This window comes from Capricornis sumatraensis, chromosome X, assembly GCF_032405125.1.
Source record: "Capricornis sumatraensis isolate serow.1 chromosome X, serow.2, whole genome shotgun sequence".
NCBI classification, from domain to species: Eukaryota; Metazoa; Chordata; class Mammalia; order Artiodactyla; family Bovidae; genus Capricornis; species Capricornis sumatraensis.
Genome location: NC_091092.1, coordinates 44,032,279 through 44,045,833, shown reverse-complemented (window position 1 = coordinate 44,045,833; position 13,555 = coordinate 44,032,279). Strand labels below are relative to the sequence as shown.

Sequence of the window (13,555 nt, the reverse complement as noted above, 5' to 3'; positions counted from 1 at the left end):
TGGAATATAGAATAGATTGGAGTTCAACCTGCAAGGGAGGAAGAGGCAAAGGGCAACATCAAACAGCATCAAATGAATGTCACAGAACAACATCACCAGTGTCCAGAAAGACAGCAAATTCATGTGCCTCATGGGCATAGAGGTGAGGATAGTCAGAATAGTGAATTTTTCTACTAAAACCATGACACAGGATTGGTGTGTGTTGATAAACATGAGAATAAATGTAGCCACGCTATTCTAGGCCCTGTAAGGCATTGTTTTAGTGCAGTAGAGACTATCTTATTATTATTTTAAATATTTATTTGGCTGTGCCAGGTCATGTCTGCAACATGCAGAATCTTCCATCTTCATTGTAGGTGGGATCTTTAGTTGGGGCATGTGAATTCATAGTTGTGGCATGTGGGGTCTAGTTCCCTGACCAGGGATTGAACCTGAGCCCCCTGCATTAGGAGCACAGAGTCTTAGCCACTGGACCACCAGGGAAGACCCAGAATCACTTTATTATTATTAACTTGTTTAGTAAACTTTCAAAAGCCCTTCAAGCTTGCTGCCAAAAATTCTAGTATTCAAAAGTGTGTCATACCTCAAAAAAAGTGTTTTTTAAAAAGCATGCCGAGATGATATGGGGAGGGTGGTGGGAGGGGGGTTCAGGGTTGGGAACTCATGTACACCTGTGGTGGATTCATGTCAATGTATGGCAAAACCAATACAGTATTGTAAAGTAAAAAAATAAAATTTAAATTAAAAAAAATTAAAAATAAAAAGCATGCCATAGATTTTTAAAAAGATTGTTGAGAACCCTTGCAATCAGGTTAAGTTTCACTGGCTTTAACCACTCTCCCTCTGTGTAAGCAAAGCAGGGCAGTATACCTTTTTCTTGCTTTTATTTTGAAATTTTAAATATAATCAGAGGGGGGACATCCCTGGTGGTCGTCCAATGGTTAAGACTTTGCCTTCCAATACAGGGGTGTGGGTTCAGTCCCTACTCAGGGAGCTAAGATCTCACATGCCTAGAGACCAAAAAAACAAAATATGAAATAAAGAAACAGTATTGCAACAAATTCAATGAAGATTTTAAATATGGTTCACATTAAAAAATCTTTAAAAGAAAATTTTTTAATTAAAAAATTAAAAAAAATACAAACAAGCAGAGTGATTTCCCTGGTGGCCCAGTGGTTAAGGTCTTCCCTGCTGGCTCAGTCAGTAAAGAGTCTATCCACAATGCAGGAGACCCAGGTTCAATCCCTGGGTCGGGAAGATCCCCTGGAGAAGAAAATGGCAACCCACTCCAGTATTCTTGCCTGGAGAATTCCACTGACAGAGGAGCCTGGTGGGCTATAGTCCATGGGGGTCATAAAGAGTTGGACACGACTGAGTGGCTAACACTTCCACTTTCGAGTGGTTAAGACTCCATGCTTCCATTGCAGGGGACAGGGGTTCAATTCCTGGTTAGGGAATTGAATTCAATTCCTGGTCAGATCCCACATGCTGTGTGGTTCAGAAAAAAAAGCTGAAACCATATGATGGAGATGAATTTATTTAAGATGCAGACAACAACAACAAAACAAGTGAGAATTCTCTGATATGCAGGGTTCAGGGAAAGGAGTACAGGGCTTGGGAGACCTGAGTCTAGTCTAAGCTTTACAACTGAGAGTGCAGCTTTGGCCAATTCATTTCTCTTCTCAGAGCCTCAGTTTCTTCCTCCATAAATAAGTGATGATGATGAGGTGAGGGGCAATCCTAGACGACCTGCATACTCTCCCCCAGCTTTGATCCTGTGTGTGTCCATTATTCTGTGTTGGAGATAAAGGTGTTGCTGGAAACAGAGTCTTCAAGAGATTAGAAAGTATTTCGATGTATTTCTTTGTCTCTGTATTTAGTTAGTGCCTTGCTGCTGCTGCTGCTGCTGCTAAGTCGCTTCAGTCGTGTCCGACTCTGTGCGACCCCAGAGACGGCAGCCCACCAGGCTCCACCGTCCCTGGGATTCTCCAGGCAAGAACACTGGAGTGGGTTGCCATTTCCTTCTCCAATGCATGACAGTGAAAAGTGAAAGGGAAGTCGCTCAGTAGTTAGTGCCTTAGGTGCAGAAGATTGAGCTAATCAAACACATCTCATGACACATTTATCATCACTCTTGTCTTGTTGACTTTATTTGTCTGGCTTATCCCCACATTTTGGATCTTCCCGTGTGGCTCAGCTGGTAAAGAATCTGCCTGCAATGTGGGAGACCTGGGTTCGATCCCTGGGTTGGGAAGATCCCCTGGAGGGGAGCATGACAACCCATTCCAGTATTCTTGCCTGGAGAATCCCCATGGACACAGGACTACATGTAGCCCCCCATGGACTGGCAGGCTTACAGTCCATGGGGTCACAAACAGTCGGACATGACTGAGCAACTAAGCACAGCACATCCCCACATCTCATTCACACACTCCTTCCTCCCTCATTGGCCACCATTCTCTTCTGATTAATTTACTATATTTTTGTTGGTATGTATTCTTATAAAATGTGTATTATCATTTTCAGTGAATGTCTTTTTCATTTCTGTAAATGGTATTACAGTACATATTATTCTTTCTTGCTTTTTTTTTTTAACCCATCAGTATTTTCAAATTCTATACATGCTGCTCTATTTAAATCTAATCCCTTGCTTCTAATCACTGAAAATGACTCCCAAACGTTGTGTCCACCACATTTTGCTGCTCCACTCTCCGGGTGATGAATGCCAGATTGTTTCCAACTCCCTGTCACCATAAATAATGCTGCAATGAGAGGCATTCCAATTTAGAGAAGAATTGTAGATGAAGGTGAGAAGAAGAAAGGCAGCTGCTTCTGAACTGTGACTAGAATGCTAGTTAGGTCTTTTCTTCAACAGGCTATAAAGCCTCAGGTGATGGAATTCAATGCAAATACTTCCTCCAGGGCAGTAATCAGGATCTGAGTTCCTGTGGCGCCAAGTCATTATGTTCGCAGGTTTCTTTCACTGAATAGTTGTTTGAATCTATTAACCCAGTTAGTCAGAGATTTTGACATTGGGTAGACCCTTCACCTCTACCCTCACTCCCAAGAGATGAACCCACACCATTCCCCATCCCCCAGTGATGCAAGACCATGGTCTTTGACTTCAAGTGGCTCTTGAAGGAGGTCAACAAATTCTTCTGTTTCCTTACTCAGCGCTTCCTCCCGTTCTCTATAGCAGCTATTACAAACCTTCTCGATTTTATCACTTCTCCCCATACTCTCAGCAGGTTACATCACCTTGTACTTCAGAAATAAAATAGAAGCCACTGGATGAGAATTCCCTTTGATTCCTATTACCAAATCTATAATTTGCCTGCATCTACTCCCATCCTTTCTTCTTCTTATAATAGAATGCTCCATCTCTGTCTAGGAGGAATCCTTCCATCTGGGTTGTGGATCCCATCCTCTCCTTCCATGCTCTTTGGGTTAAATTGTATTCTCTCAATATTTCAATCTCTCCCTCTCACTATTTCAATCTCTATACTTCTACTAGCCACTTCTCATCACCACGCAAATGTGTTCAAGTCTTTCTGATTTTAATACTATATTTTAAAAAAACTAATGATTTGGATTCCTTTTATTACTTTTTCTTCTCTGATTGCTTTAGCTAGGACTTCCTGAACTATGTTGAATAATAGGGGGAAAGTGGACATCCTTGTCTTGCTCCTGATCTTAGGGGAATGCTTTCCGTTTTTCACCACTGAGAATAATGTTTGCTATAGGCTTATCATATATGGCCTTTACTATGCTGGAAGAAGAATGGAGCTTGAGGGATCAACCTGCCTGATTTCAGATTATACTACAAAGCTAAAGTCATCAAGACAGTATGGTACTGGCACAAAAAACAGAAATATAGACCAACAGGACAAGATAAAAAGCCCAGAAATTAACCCATGCACCTCTGGGTGCCTTATTTTTGACAAAGGAGGCAGGAATATACAATGGGGCAAAGAGAACCTCTTTAATAAATGGCACTGGGAAAACTGGACAGCTACATGTAAAAGAATGAAATTAGAACACTTCCTAACCCCATACACAAAGATAAACTCAAAATGGATTAAAGACCTAAACATAAGACTCAGTCAGTCGGTCAGTTCAATTGCTCAGTCGTGTCCAACTATTTGTGACCCCATGGACTGCAGCACACCAGGCCTCTTTGTCCATCACCAACACCTGGAGCTTATGCAAACTCATGTCCATTGAGTCGGTGATGCCATCCAACCATCTCGTCCTCTGTCATCCCCTTCTCCTCCTGCCCTCAATCATTCCCAGCATCAGGGTTTTTTCAAATGAGTCAGCTCCTCACATCAGGTGGCCAAAGTATTGGGGTTTCAGCTTCAACATCAGTCCTTCTAATGAACATTCAGGACTGATTTCCTTGAGGATGGACTGGTTGGATCTCCTTGCAGTTCAAGGGATTCTCAAGAGTCTTCTCCAACACCACAGTTCAAAAGCATCTATTCTTCGGCACTCAGCTTTCTTTATAGTCCAAATCTCACATCCATACATGACTACTGGAAAAACCATAGCTTTGACTCACAGACCTTTGTTAGCAAAGTAATGTCTCTGCTTTTTAATATGCTGTCTAGGTTGGTCATAACTTTTCTTTCAAGGAGCAACCATCTTTTAATTTCATGGCTGCAGTCAACATCTGCAGTGATTTTGGAGGCCCCCAAAATAAAGTCTGCCAGTGTTTCCACTGTTTCCCCATCTATATGCCATGAAGTGATGGGACCAGATGCCATGATCTTAGTTTTCTCAGATCATGTTGAGTTTTAAGCCAACTTTTTCACTTTCCTCTTTCACTTTCATCAAATTGCCAGTCCAGGTTCGATGCATGATACTGGATGCTTGGGGCTGGTGCGCTGAGACGACCCAGAGGGATGGTATGGGGAGGGAGGAGGGAGGGGGGTTCAGGATAGGGAACACGTGTATACCCATGGTGGATTCATGTTGATGTATGGCAAAACCAATGCAATATTGTAAAGTAATTAACCTCCAATTAAAATAAATAAATTTACATATTTAAAAAAGAGGCTCTTTAGTTCTTTGCTTTCTGCCATAAGGGTGGTGTCATCTGCATATCTGAGGTTATTGATATTTCTCCTGGCAATCTTGATTCCAGCTTGTGCTTCTTCCAGCCCAGCGTTTCTCATGATGTACTCTGCATAAGAGTTAAATAAGTGGGATGACAATATACAGCCTTGACGTAATCTTTTCACAATTTGGAACCAGTCTGTTGTTCCATGTCCAGTTCTAACTGTTGCTTCTTGACCCGCATACAGGTTTCTCAAGAGGTTAGTCAGGTGGTCTGGTATTCCCATCTCTTGAAGAATTTTCCACAGTTTGTTTTGATCCACATAGTCAAAGGCTTTAGCATAGTCAATAAAGCAGAAGTAGATGTCTTTCTGGAACTCTCTTGCTTTTTCAATGATCCAGTGGATGTTGGCAATTTGATCTCTGGTTCCTCTGCCTTTTCTAAACCCAGCTTGAACATCTGGAAGTTCACGGTTCACCTACTATTGAAGCCTGGCTTGGAGAATTTTGAGCATTACTTTACTAGCATGTGAGATGAGTGCATTATGCGGTTGTTTAAGCATTCTTTGGCATTGCCTTTCTTTGGGATTGGAATGAAAACTGACCTTTTCCAGTCCTGTGGCCACTGCTGAGTTTTCCAAATTTGCTGGCATATTGAGTGCAACACTTTCACAGCATCATCTTTTAGGATTTGAAATAGCTCAACTGGAATTCCATCACCTCCACTAGCTTTGTTCATAGTGATGCTTCCTAAGGCCTGCTTGACTTTGCATTCCAGGATGTCTGGCTCTAGGTGAATGATCACACCAATTATGATTATCTGGGTCATGAAGATTATTTTCATATAGTTCTGTGTATTCTTGCCACCTCTTCTTAATATCTTCTGCTTCTGTTAAGTCCGTACCATTTCTGTCCTTTATTGAGCCCATCTTTGCATGAAATGTTCCCTTGGTATCTCTAATTTTCTTGAAGAGAGATCTAGTCTTTCCCATTCTGTTGTTTTCCTCTATTTCTTTGCATTGAATGCTGAAGAAGGCTTTCTTATCTCTCCTTGCTATTCTTTGGAACTCTGCATTCAGATGCTTATATCTTTCCTTTTCTCCTTTGCTTTCTGCTTCTCTTCTTTTCACAGCTGTTTGTAAGGTCTCCTCAGACAACCATTCTTTCCTTTTTCTTGGGGATGGTCTTCATCCCTACCTCCTGTACAATGTCACGAACCTCCGTCCATAGTTCATGAGGCACTCTGTCTATCATACCTAGTCCCTTGAATCTATTTGCCACTTCCACTGTATAGTCATAAGGGATTTGATTTAGGTCATACCTGAATGGTCTAGTGGTTTTCCCTACTTTCTTCAATTTAAGTCTGAATTTGCCAATAAGGAGCCACAGTCAGCTCCTGGTCTTGTTTTTGCTGACTGACTGTATAGAGCTTCTCCATCTTTGACTGCAGAGAATATAATCAATCTGATTTCAGTATTGCCCATCTGGTGATGTCCATATGTAGGATCTTCTCTTGAGTTGTAGGAAAAGGGTGTTTGCTATGACCAGTGTGTTCTCTTGGCAAAACTCTATTAGCCTTTGCCCTGCTTCATTCTGTACTCCAAGGCCAAATTTGCCTGTTACTCCAGGTATTTCTTGACTTCTTACTTTGGCATTCCTGTCCCCTATAATGAAAAGGACATCTTTTTTTGGGTGTTAATTCTAGAAGGTCTTGTAGGTCTTCATAGAACCATTCAACTTCAGCTTCTTCAGCATTACTGGTCAGGGCATAGACTTGGATTACCATGATATTGAATGGTTTGCCTTGGAAATTAACAGAGATCATTCTGTCATTTTTGAGACTGCATCCAAGTACTACACTTCAGACCCTTTTGTTGGCTATGAGGGCTACTCCATTCTTCTTAGGGATTCTTGCCCACAGTAGTAGATGTAATGGTCATCTGAGTTAAATTCACCCATTCCAGTCCATTTTAGTTCGCTGATTCCTAAAATGTCAACGTTCACTCTTGCCATCTCCTGTTTGACCACTTCCAATTTGCCTTGATTCATGAACCTGACATTCCAGGTTCCTATGCAATATTGCTCTTTACAGCTTTGGACCTTGCTTCCATCACCAGTCACATCCACAACTGAGTGTTGTTTTTGCTTTGGCTCCATCTCTTCATTCTTTCTGGAGTTATTTCTCCACTGATCTCCCGTAGTGTGTTGGGCATCTACCGACCTGGGGAGTTCTGCTTTGAGTGTCCTATCTTTTTGCCTTTTCATACTGTTCATGGGGTTCTCGAGGCAAGTGGTTTGCCATTCCCTTCTCCAGTTGACCAAGTTTTGTCAGAACTCTCCACCATGATCCGTCCGTCTTGGGTGGCCCTACATGACATGGCTTGTAGTTTCATTGAGTTAGACAAAGCTGAGGTCCGCATGATCAGATTGGTTAGTTTTCTGTGATTGTTGTTTTCAGTCTGTTTGCCCTCGGTGGAGAAGGATAAGAGGCTGATGGAAGCTTCCTGATGCGAGAGACTGACTGAGGGGGAAACTGGGTCATGTTCTGATGGGCAAGAAATATAAGACTAGGAACTATAAAACTCTTAGAGGAAAACATAGGCAGAACACTCGATGACATAAATCAAAGCTACATCCTCTGTTTCCCACCTCCTAGAGTAATATAAATAAAAACAGAAGTAAACAAGTGGGACCTGATTAAACTTAAAAATTTTTTCACAGCAAAGAAAACTTGAAGCAAGGTGAAAAGACACCCCTCAGAATGGGAGAAAAGAATAACAAATGAAACAACTGACAAAGGATTAATTTCCAAAATATATAAGCAGCTCATGCAACTCAATGCCAGAAAAACAAACAACCCAATCAGAAAGTGGGAGAAAGACCTAAACAGACATTTCCCCAAAGAAGGCTTACAGATAGCTAACAAACATATGAAAAGATCCTCACCATCACTCATTATTAGAGAAATAAAAATCAAAACTACAATGAATCAGCCATGTCAATATATGGCAAAACCCACCACAATATTGTAAAGTAATTAGTCTCCAATTAAATAAATTAATTAATTTTAAAAACATGATCTTATAACAAAGCCTATCTTTAATAATCTGTATGAAATTCAAATAAATCACAGAATAATGATTGCAAGAGTAAAAAAAAAAAACTACAATGAGATATCACCTCACACCAGTCAGAATGGCCATCATCAAAAGCCTACAAACTATAAATGCTGGAGAGGGTGTGGAGAAAAGTGAATACTCTTGCACTGTTGTTGGTAATATAAACTGATACAGCCTGATATATAAACTGATACAACTGATACTATGGAAGACAGTATGGAGATTCCTTCAAAAACTAGGAATAAAACCACCATATGACCCAGCAATCCCACTCCTAGGCATATACCCTGAGGAAACCAAAGTAGAAGAGACACATGTATCCCATTGTTCATTGCAGCACTATTTACGATAGCTAGACCATGGAACCAACTTAGATGTCCATCAACAGATGAATGGATAAAGAAGTTGTGGTACATATACACAATGGACTATTCAGTTCAGTTCAGTTCAGTTCAGTCACTCAGTCGTGTGCAACCCCATGAATTGCAGCACGCCAGGCCTCCCTGTCCATCACCAACTCCCAGAGTTCACTCAAACTCACGTCCATCAAGTTGGTGATGCTATCCAGCCATCTCATCCTCTGTCGTCCCCTCCTCCTGCCCCCAATCCCTCCCAGCATCAGAGTCTTTTCCAATGAGTCAACTCTTCACATCAGGTGGCCAAAGTGTTGGAGTTTCAGCTTTAGCATCAGTCCTTCCAAAGAACACACAGGACTGATCTCCTTTAGAATGGACTGGTTAGATCTCCTTGCAGACCAAGGGACTCTCAAGAGTCTTCTCCAACACCACAGTTCAAAAGCATCAATTCTTCAGTGCTCAGCTTTCTTCACAGTCCAACTCTCACATCCATACATGACCACTGGAAAAACCATAGCCTTGACTAAATGGACCTTTGTTGGCAAAGTAATGTCTCTGCTTTTGAATATGCTATCTAGGTTGGTCATAACTTTTCTTCCAAGTAGTAAGCGTCTTTTAATTTCATGGCTGCAGTCACCATCTGCAGTGATTTTGGAGCCCCCCCAAATAAAGTCTGACACTGTTTCCACTGTTTCCCCATCTATTTCCCATGAAGTGATGGGACCAGATACCATGATCTTAATTTTCTGAATGTTGAGCTTTAGGCCAACTTTCTCACTCTCCTCTTTCATACTCAGCCATAAAAACGAACACCATTGAGTCAGTTCTAATGAGGTGGATGAGCCTAGAACCTATTATACAGAGTGAAGTGAGTCAGAAAGAGAAAGATAAATATCATAATCTAACTCATATGTACAGAATCTAAAAAAATGGTACTGAAGAATTTACTTACAGGGCAGCAGTGGAGAAACAGACATAGAGAATAAGCTTGTGGACATGGGGAGAGTGGAGGAGAGGGTGAGATGAATGGAAAGAGTGACATAGAAACTTACATTACCATATGTAAAATAGCCAACAGGAATTTGCTCTATGGCTAATGAAACTCAAACAGGGGCTCTGTATTTACCCAGAGGAGTGGGATGGGGAGGGAGATGGGAGGGAAGTTCAAAAAGGAGGGGATATATGTATACCTATGGCCTATTCACGTTGAGTTTTGGCAGAAAACAACAAAATTTTGTAAAGCAACTATCCTTCAATAAAAAATAAGTTAATTAAAAAAATTTTTTCAGCCTCAATCCCTTCCAGTGACCTCCACCTTTCTCCATTACCAACTCCTGAAACATAGCAAATAATTTATTGGAAGCAATAGTTTTTTAAAAATTAATTTTTATTGGAGTATAGTTGCTTCACCATGTTGTATTAGTTTCAGGTGTATAGCAAAATGAATCATCCATATGTATATACATATATCCTCTCTCTTTTGGATTTCCTTCTCATTCAGGTCACCACAGAGAATTAAGCAGAGTTCCCCGTGCTATACAGTATGTCCTCATTAGTTATGTATTTTATAGTGGTGGTTTAGTCGCTAAGTCATGTCTGACTCTTGTGACCCCATGGACTGGAGCCTACATAGTATCAATAGTGTATATGTTTCAATTCCAGTCTTCCAATTCCTTTCACTCTCTTTTCCCTCTTGGTATCCATACCTTTGTTCCCTGGGTCTGTGTCTCTATTTCTGCTTTGCAAATAAGATTATCTATGCCATTTTGCTATGTTTCACATATATTATGTGATAGCTGTTTTTCTCTTTCTGATTTACTTCACTCTGTATGATACTCTCTAGGTCCATCCACATTTCTACAACTGACCCTATTTCATTCCTTTTTTATAGCTGAATAATATTTCATTGTATATATGTACCACATATTTTTTATCCATTCCTCTGTTGATAAACATTTAGGTTACTTTCATGTACTGGCTATTGTAAATAGTGCTGTTATGAACATTGAGGTGCATGTAGCTTTTTTTTGTGTGTGTGTGAGGCCCCACTTTCATGGTCTGTATTCATACTGAAAATCAAGATCAAGCAAGCTTTTGCGCTTCTGCTCCACAGGAGGTTTCTGTCCTCCCTAAGCTCACCTTAGGCATGTATCTTTTTGAATTATAGTTTTCTCGTGGTATATGCCTAGTAAAGGAATTGTTGGGTCATATGGAAGAGCTACATTTTTGAGCAATCAATGTAAGTTTAGAACCCATCCACTGGCCTCACCCTTTTTAACTATGGCTTGATCTTTCACCAAAATGGCTGCCAGCAATTTACCACTAATTGTGGACTCATGCAACTGAAAAAGTACATCAGAGCCCCCTCCCATGAAATCATTCTCTAAGAACTAGTGAAATGTTTACAAGAAAAATAATAACTAGTCAGGAGGGGAGTATTGGCAATCATTTTAATAGTTTGACTCCCACGAAAAAATTCTATATTGAATAAGTTTCCTTAGGTGTGAAAGAGCTACATTTGTGCCCCTACACACTCATCCTCCAAGATCTCACCAGAGTTTCCTTGTCCCTAAATCCAGAAGAGACATTTCTCCCTTGTCATATTTCCATTCTCCCCAGCAAATTGTCACTAGGTTGTTTTGCTGTGAACCTCTCCCTTCTTGCCTTGCATGACACCTCACAGTTCTGGTTTCCTTCCTACCTCTCTAACCATTCCTTCAGGATGTCTTTTGCAGGCTGATCCATTTCTGTCTGACCCTTGGTATTTCTCATGTCTGGGCTTCCTTGCTTCCATTATTCTATCTTTTATATTCTATCCTTCAGTAATGCCAGTGATTCCTACAGTGACTTTGATTACCATCCATATGCCCCCAAATCTCTATTTCCATACTTAACTGCTCCCCTCTGCTCCAGACATATGTTTTACACATATTTTACACATATTTTATCAAACTATATGTACTGTTTTGCAATTTGCTTTTTAGCATAAGATATATTACAGATATCTTTACATTATTAATCATATTGATGCAACATTCTTTCTATTAGCTGCATATTATCTCACATTATATATAGCCCACATTTATTTAACTATTATACTATTGTTGGGCTTTAGTTTATATCCAGTTTTCACTGTTCCAGGGTTGCAGTAAAGACCCTTGCCCTTAAATCTTTGTATTTCTGTGCTAGGATAAAATGCTGGAAATGGAGTTTCTTGGGATAATTACATGTACATTTATATTTGGATGGACACTGCTAAGATATCCTCCAAAAAGCTTTTTCCCTTCTACTTTTCAACTGAGAGACAGCATGCATACAGTAAAGTAGATAAAATGCTCTATTTTAAGTGTGCAGCTGCATAAATTTGTATATATGTAAATTCCTGTGTAACCAACATCTCTATCAAGATATATACCAGTTTCAGCACCCTAGAAGTTCTCCTCTTGCACCAACCCAGTATATCCCCTCCCTCAGAGACAACCTTTATCTGACTTCTATACTCATCAATTATTTTTGCCTGTTCATATACATGAAATCATTTCTCACCATCATGTAGTATGACTATGTTTGGTTTCCCACAATTTGTTTACTCCAAGTGCTGATAAGCATCTGGGTGCTTTCCATGTTTTTGCTGTTATGAATACCAAGTGGATATGAGCATTTGTCTTCAAGTCTTTTTGTGGTCATTTGTTTGTATTTTTCTAAAGCACATACCTAGCAGTAGAATTGTAGGGTCATAGGGTTGTTTAATTTTTTATTAGAAATTACAAAACAGTTTTCTAAAAAGGCTGTATCTGTTTGTCCTCCCACCAGTCATATAAATTGAGACCTCCACGAAGTGTATGAGAGTATCATACACAGTATTGTTACTGAGTATTTGGTTTCCTTTCTCCCCAGTCAGTTGTAAGAATAGTGTCTCTCTCATTCAGCACCTCAAAATTAATGGACTCTCAATAAAATTGTAAAGTAATTCAGTTCAGTTCAGTCACTCAGTCGTGTTCAACTCTTTGCGACGCCATAAATCGCAGCATGCCAGGCCTCCCTGTCCATCACCAGCTCCCGGAGTTCACTCAAACTCATGTCCATCGAGTCAGTGATGCCATCCAGCCATCTCATCCTCGGTCGTTCCCTTCTCCTCCTGCCCCCAATCCCTCCCAGCATCAGAGTCTTTTCCAATGAATCAACTCTTCTCATGAGGTGGCCAAAGTACTGGAGCTTCAGCTTTAGCATCAGTCTTTCCAAAGAACACTCAGGACTGATCTCCTTCAGAATGGACTGGTTGGATCTCCTTGCAGTCCAAGGAACTCTCAAGAGTCTTCAACACCACAGTTCAAAAGCATCAACTCAGCTTTCTTCACAGTCCAACTCTCACATCCATACATGACCACAGGAAAAACCATAGCCTTGACTAGACGGACCTTTGTTGGCATGGTAATGTCTCTGCTTTTGAATATGCTATCTAGATTGGTCATAACTTTTCTTCCAAGGACTAAGCGTCTTTTAATTTCATGGCTGCAATCACCATCTACAGTGATTTCGGAGCCTCCCCAAAATAAAGTCTGAAACTATTTCCACTGTTTCCCCATCTATTTGCCATGAAGTGATGGGACCAGATGCCATGATCTTCGTTTTCTGAATGTTGAGCTTTAGGCCAGTTTTTTCACTCTCCTCTTTCGCTGTCATCAAGCGGTTCTTTAGTTCTTCCTCACTTTCTGCCATAAGGGTGGTGTCATCTGCATATCTGAGGTTATTGATATTTCTCCTGGCAATCTTGATTCCAGCTTGTGCTTCTTCCAGCCCAGCATTTCTCACGATGTACTCTGCAAAGAAGTTAAATTAGCAGGGTGACAATATACAGCCTTGATGTACTCCTTTTCCTCTTTGGAACCAGTCTGTTGTTTCATGTCCAGTTCTAACTGTTGCTTCCTGACTTGCATACAGGTTTCTCAGGAGGCAGGTCAGGTGGTCTGGTATTCCCATCTCTTGAGGAATTTTCCGGAGTTTATTGTGATCCACACAGTC

General features: G+C 40.6%; 1 non-coding gene across 1 annotated transcript; it reads right to left on the bottom strand.

Moving 5' to 3' along the window:
* Window positions 1–410: 410 nt before the first annotated feature.
* Window positions 411–483, bottom strand: TRNAR-CCU (transfer RNA arginine (anticodon CCU)). The gene has a single exon. It is a non-coding gene; the product is annotated as a tRNA-Arg (tRNA).
* Between the last annotated feature and the right edge of the window lie 13,072 nt (window positions 484–13,555).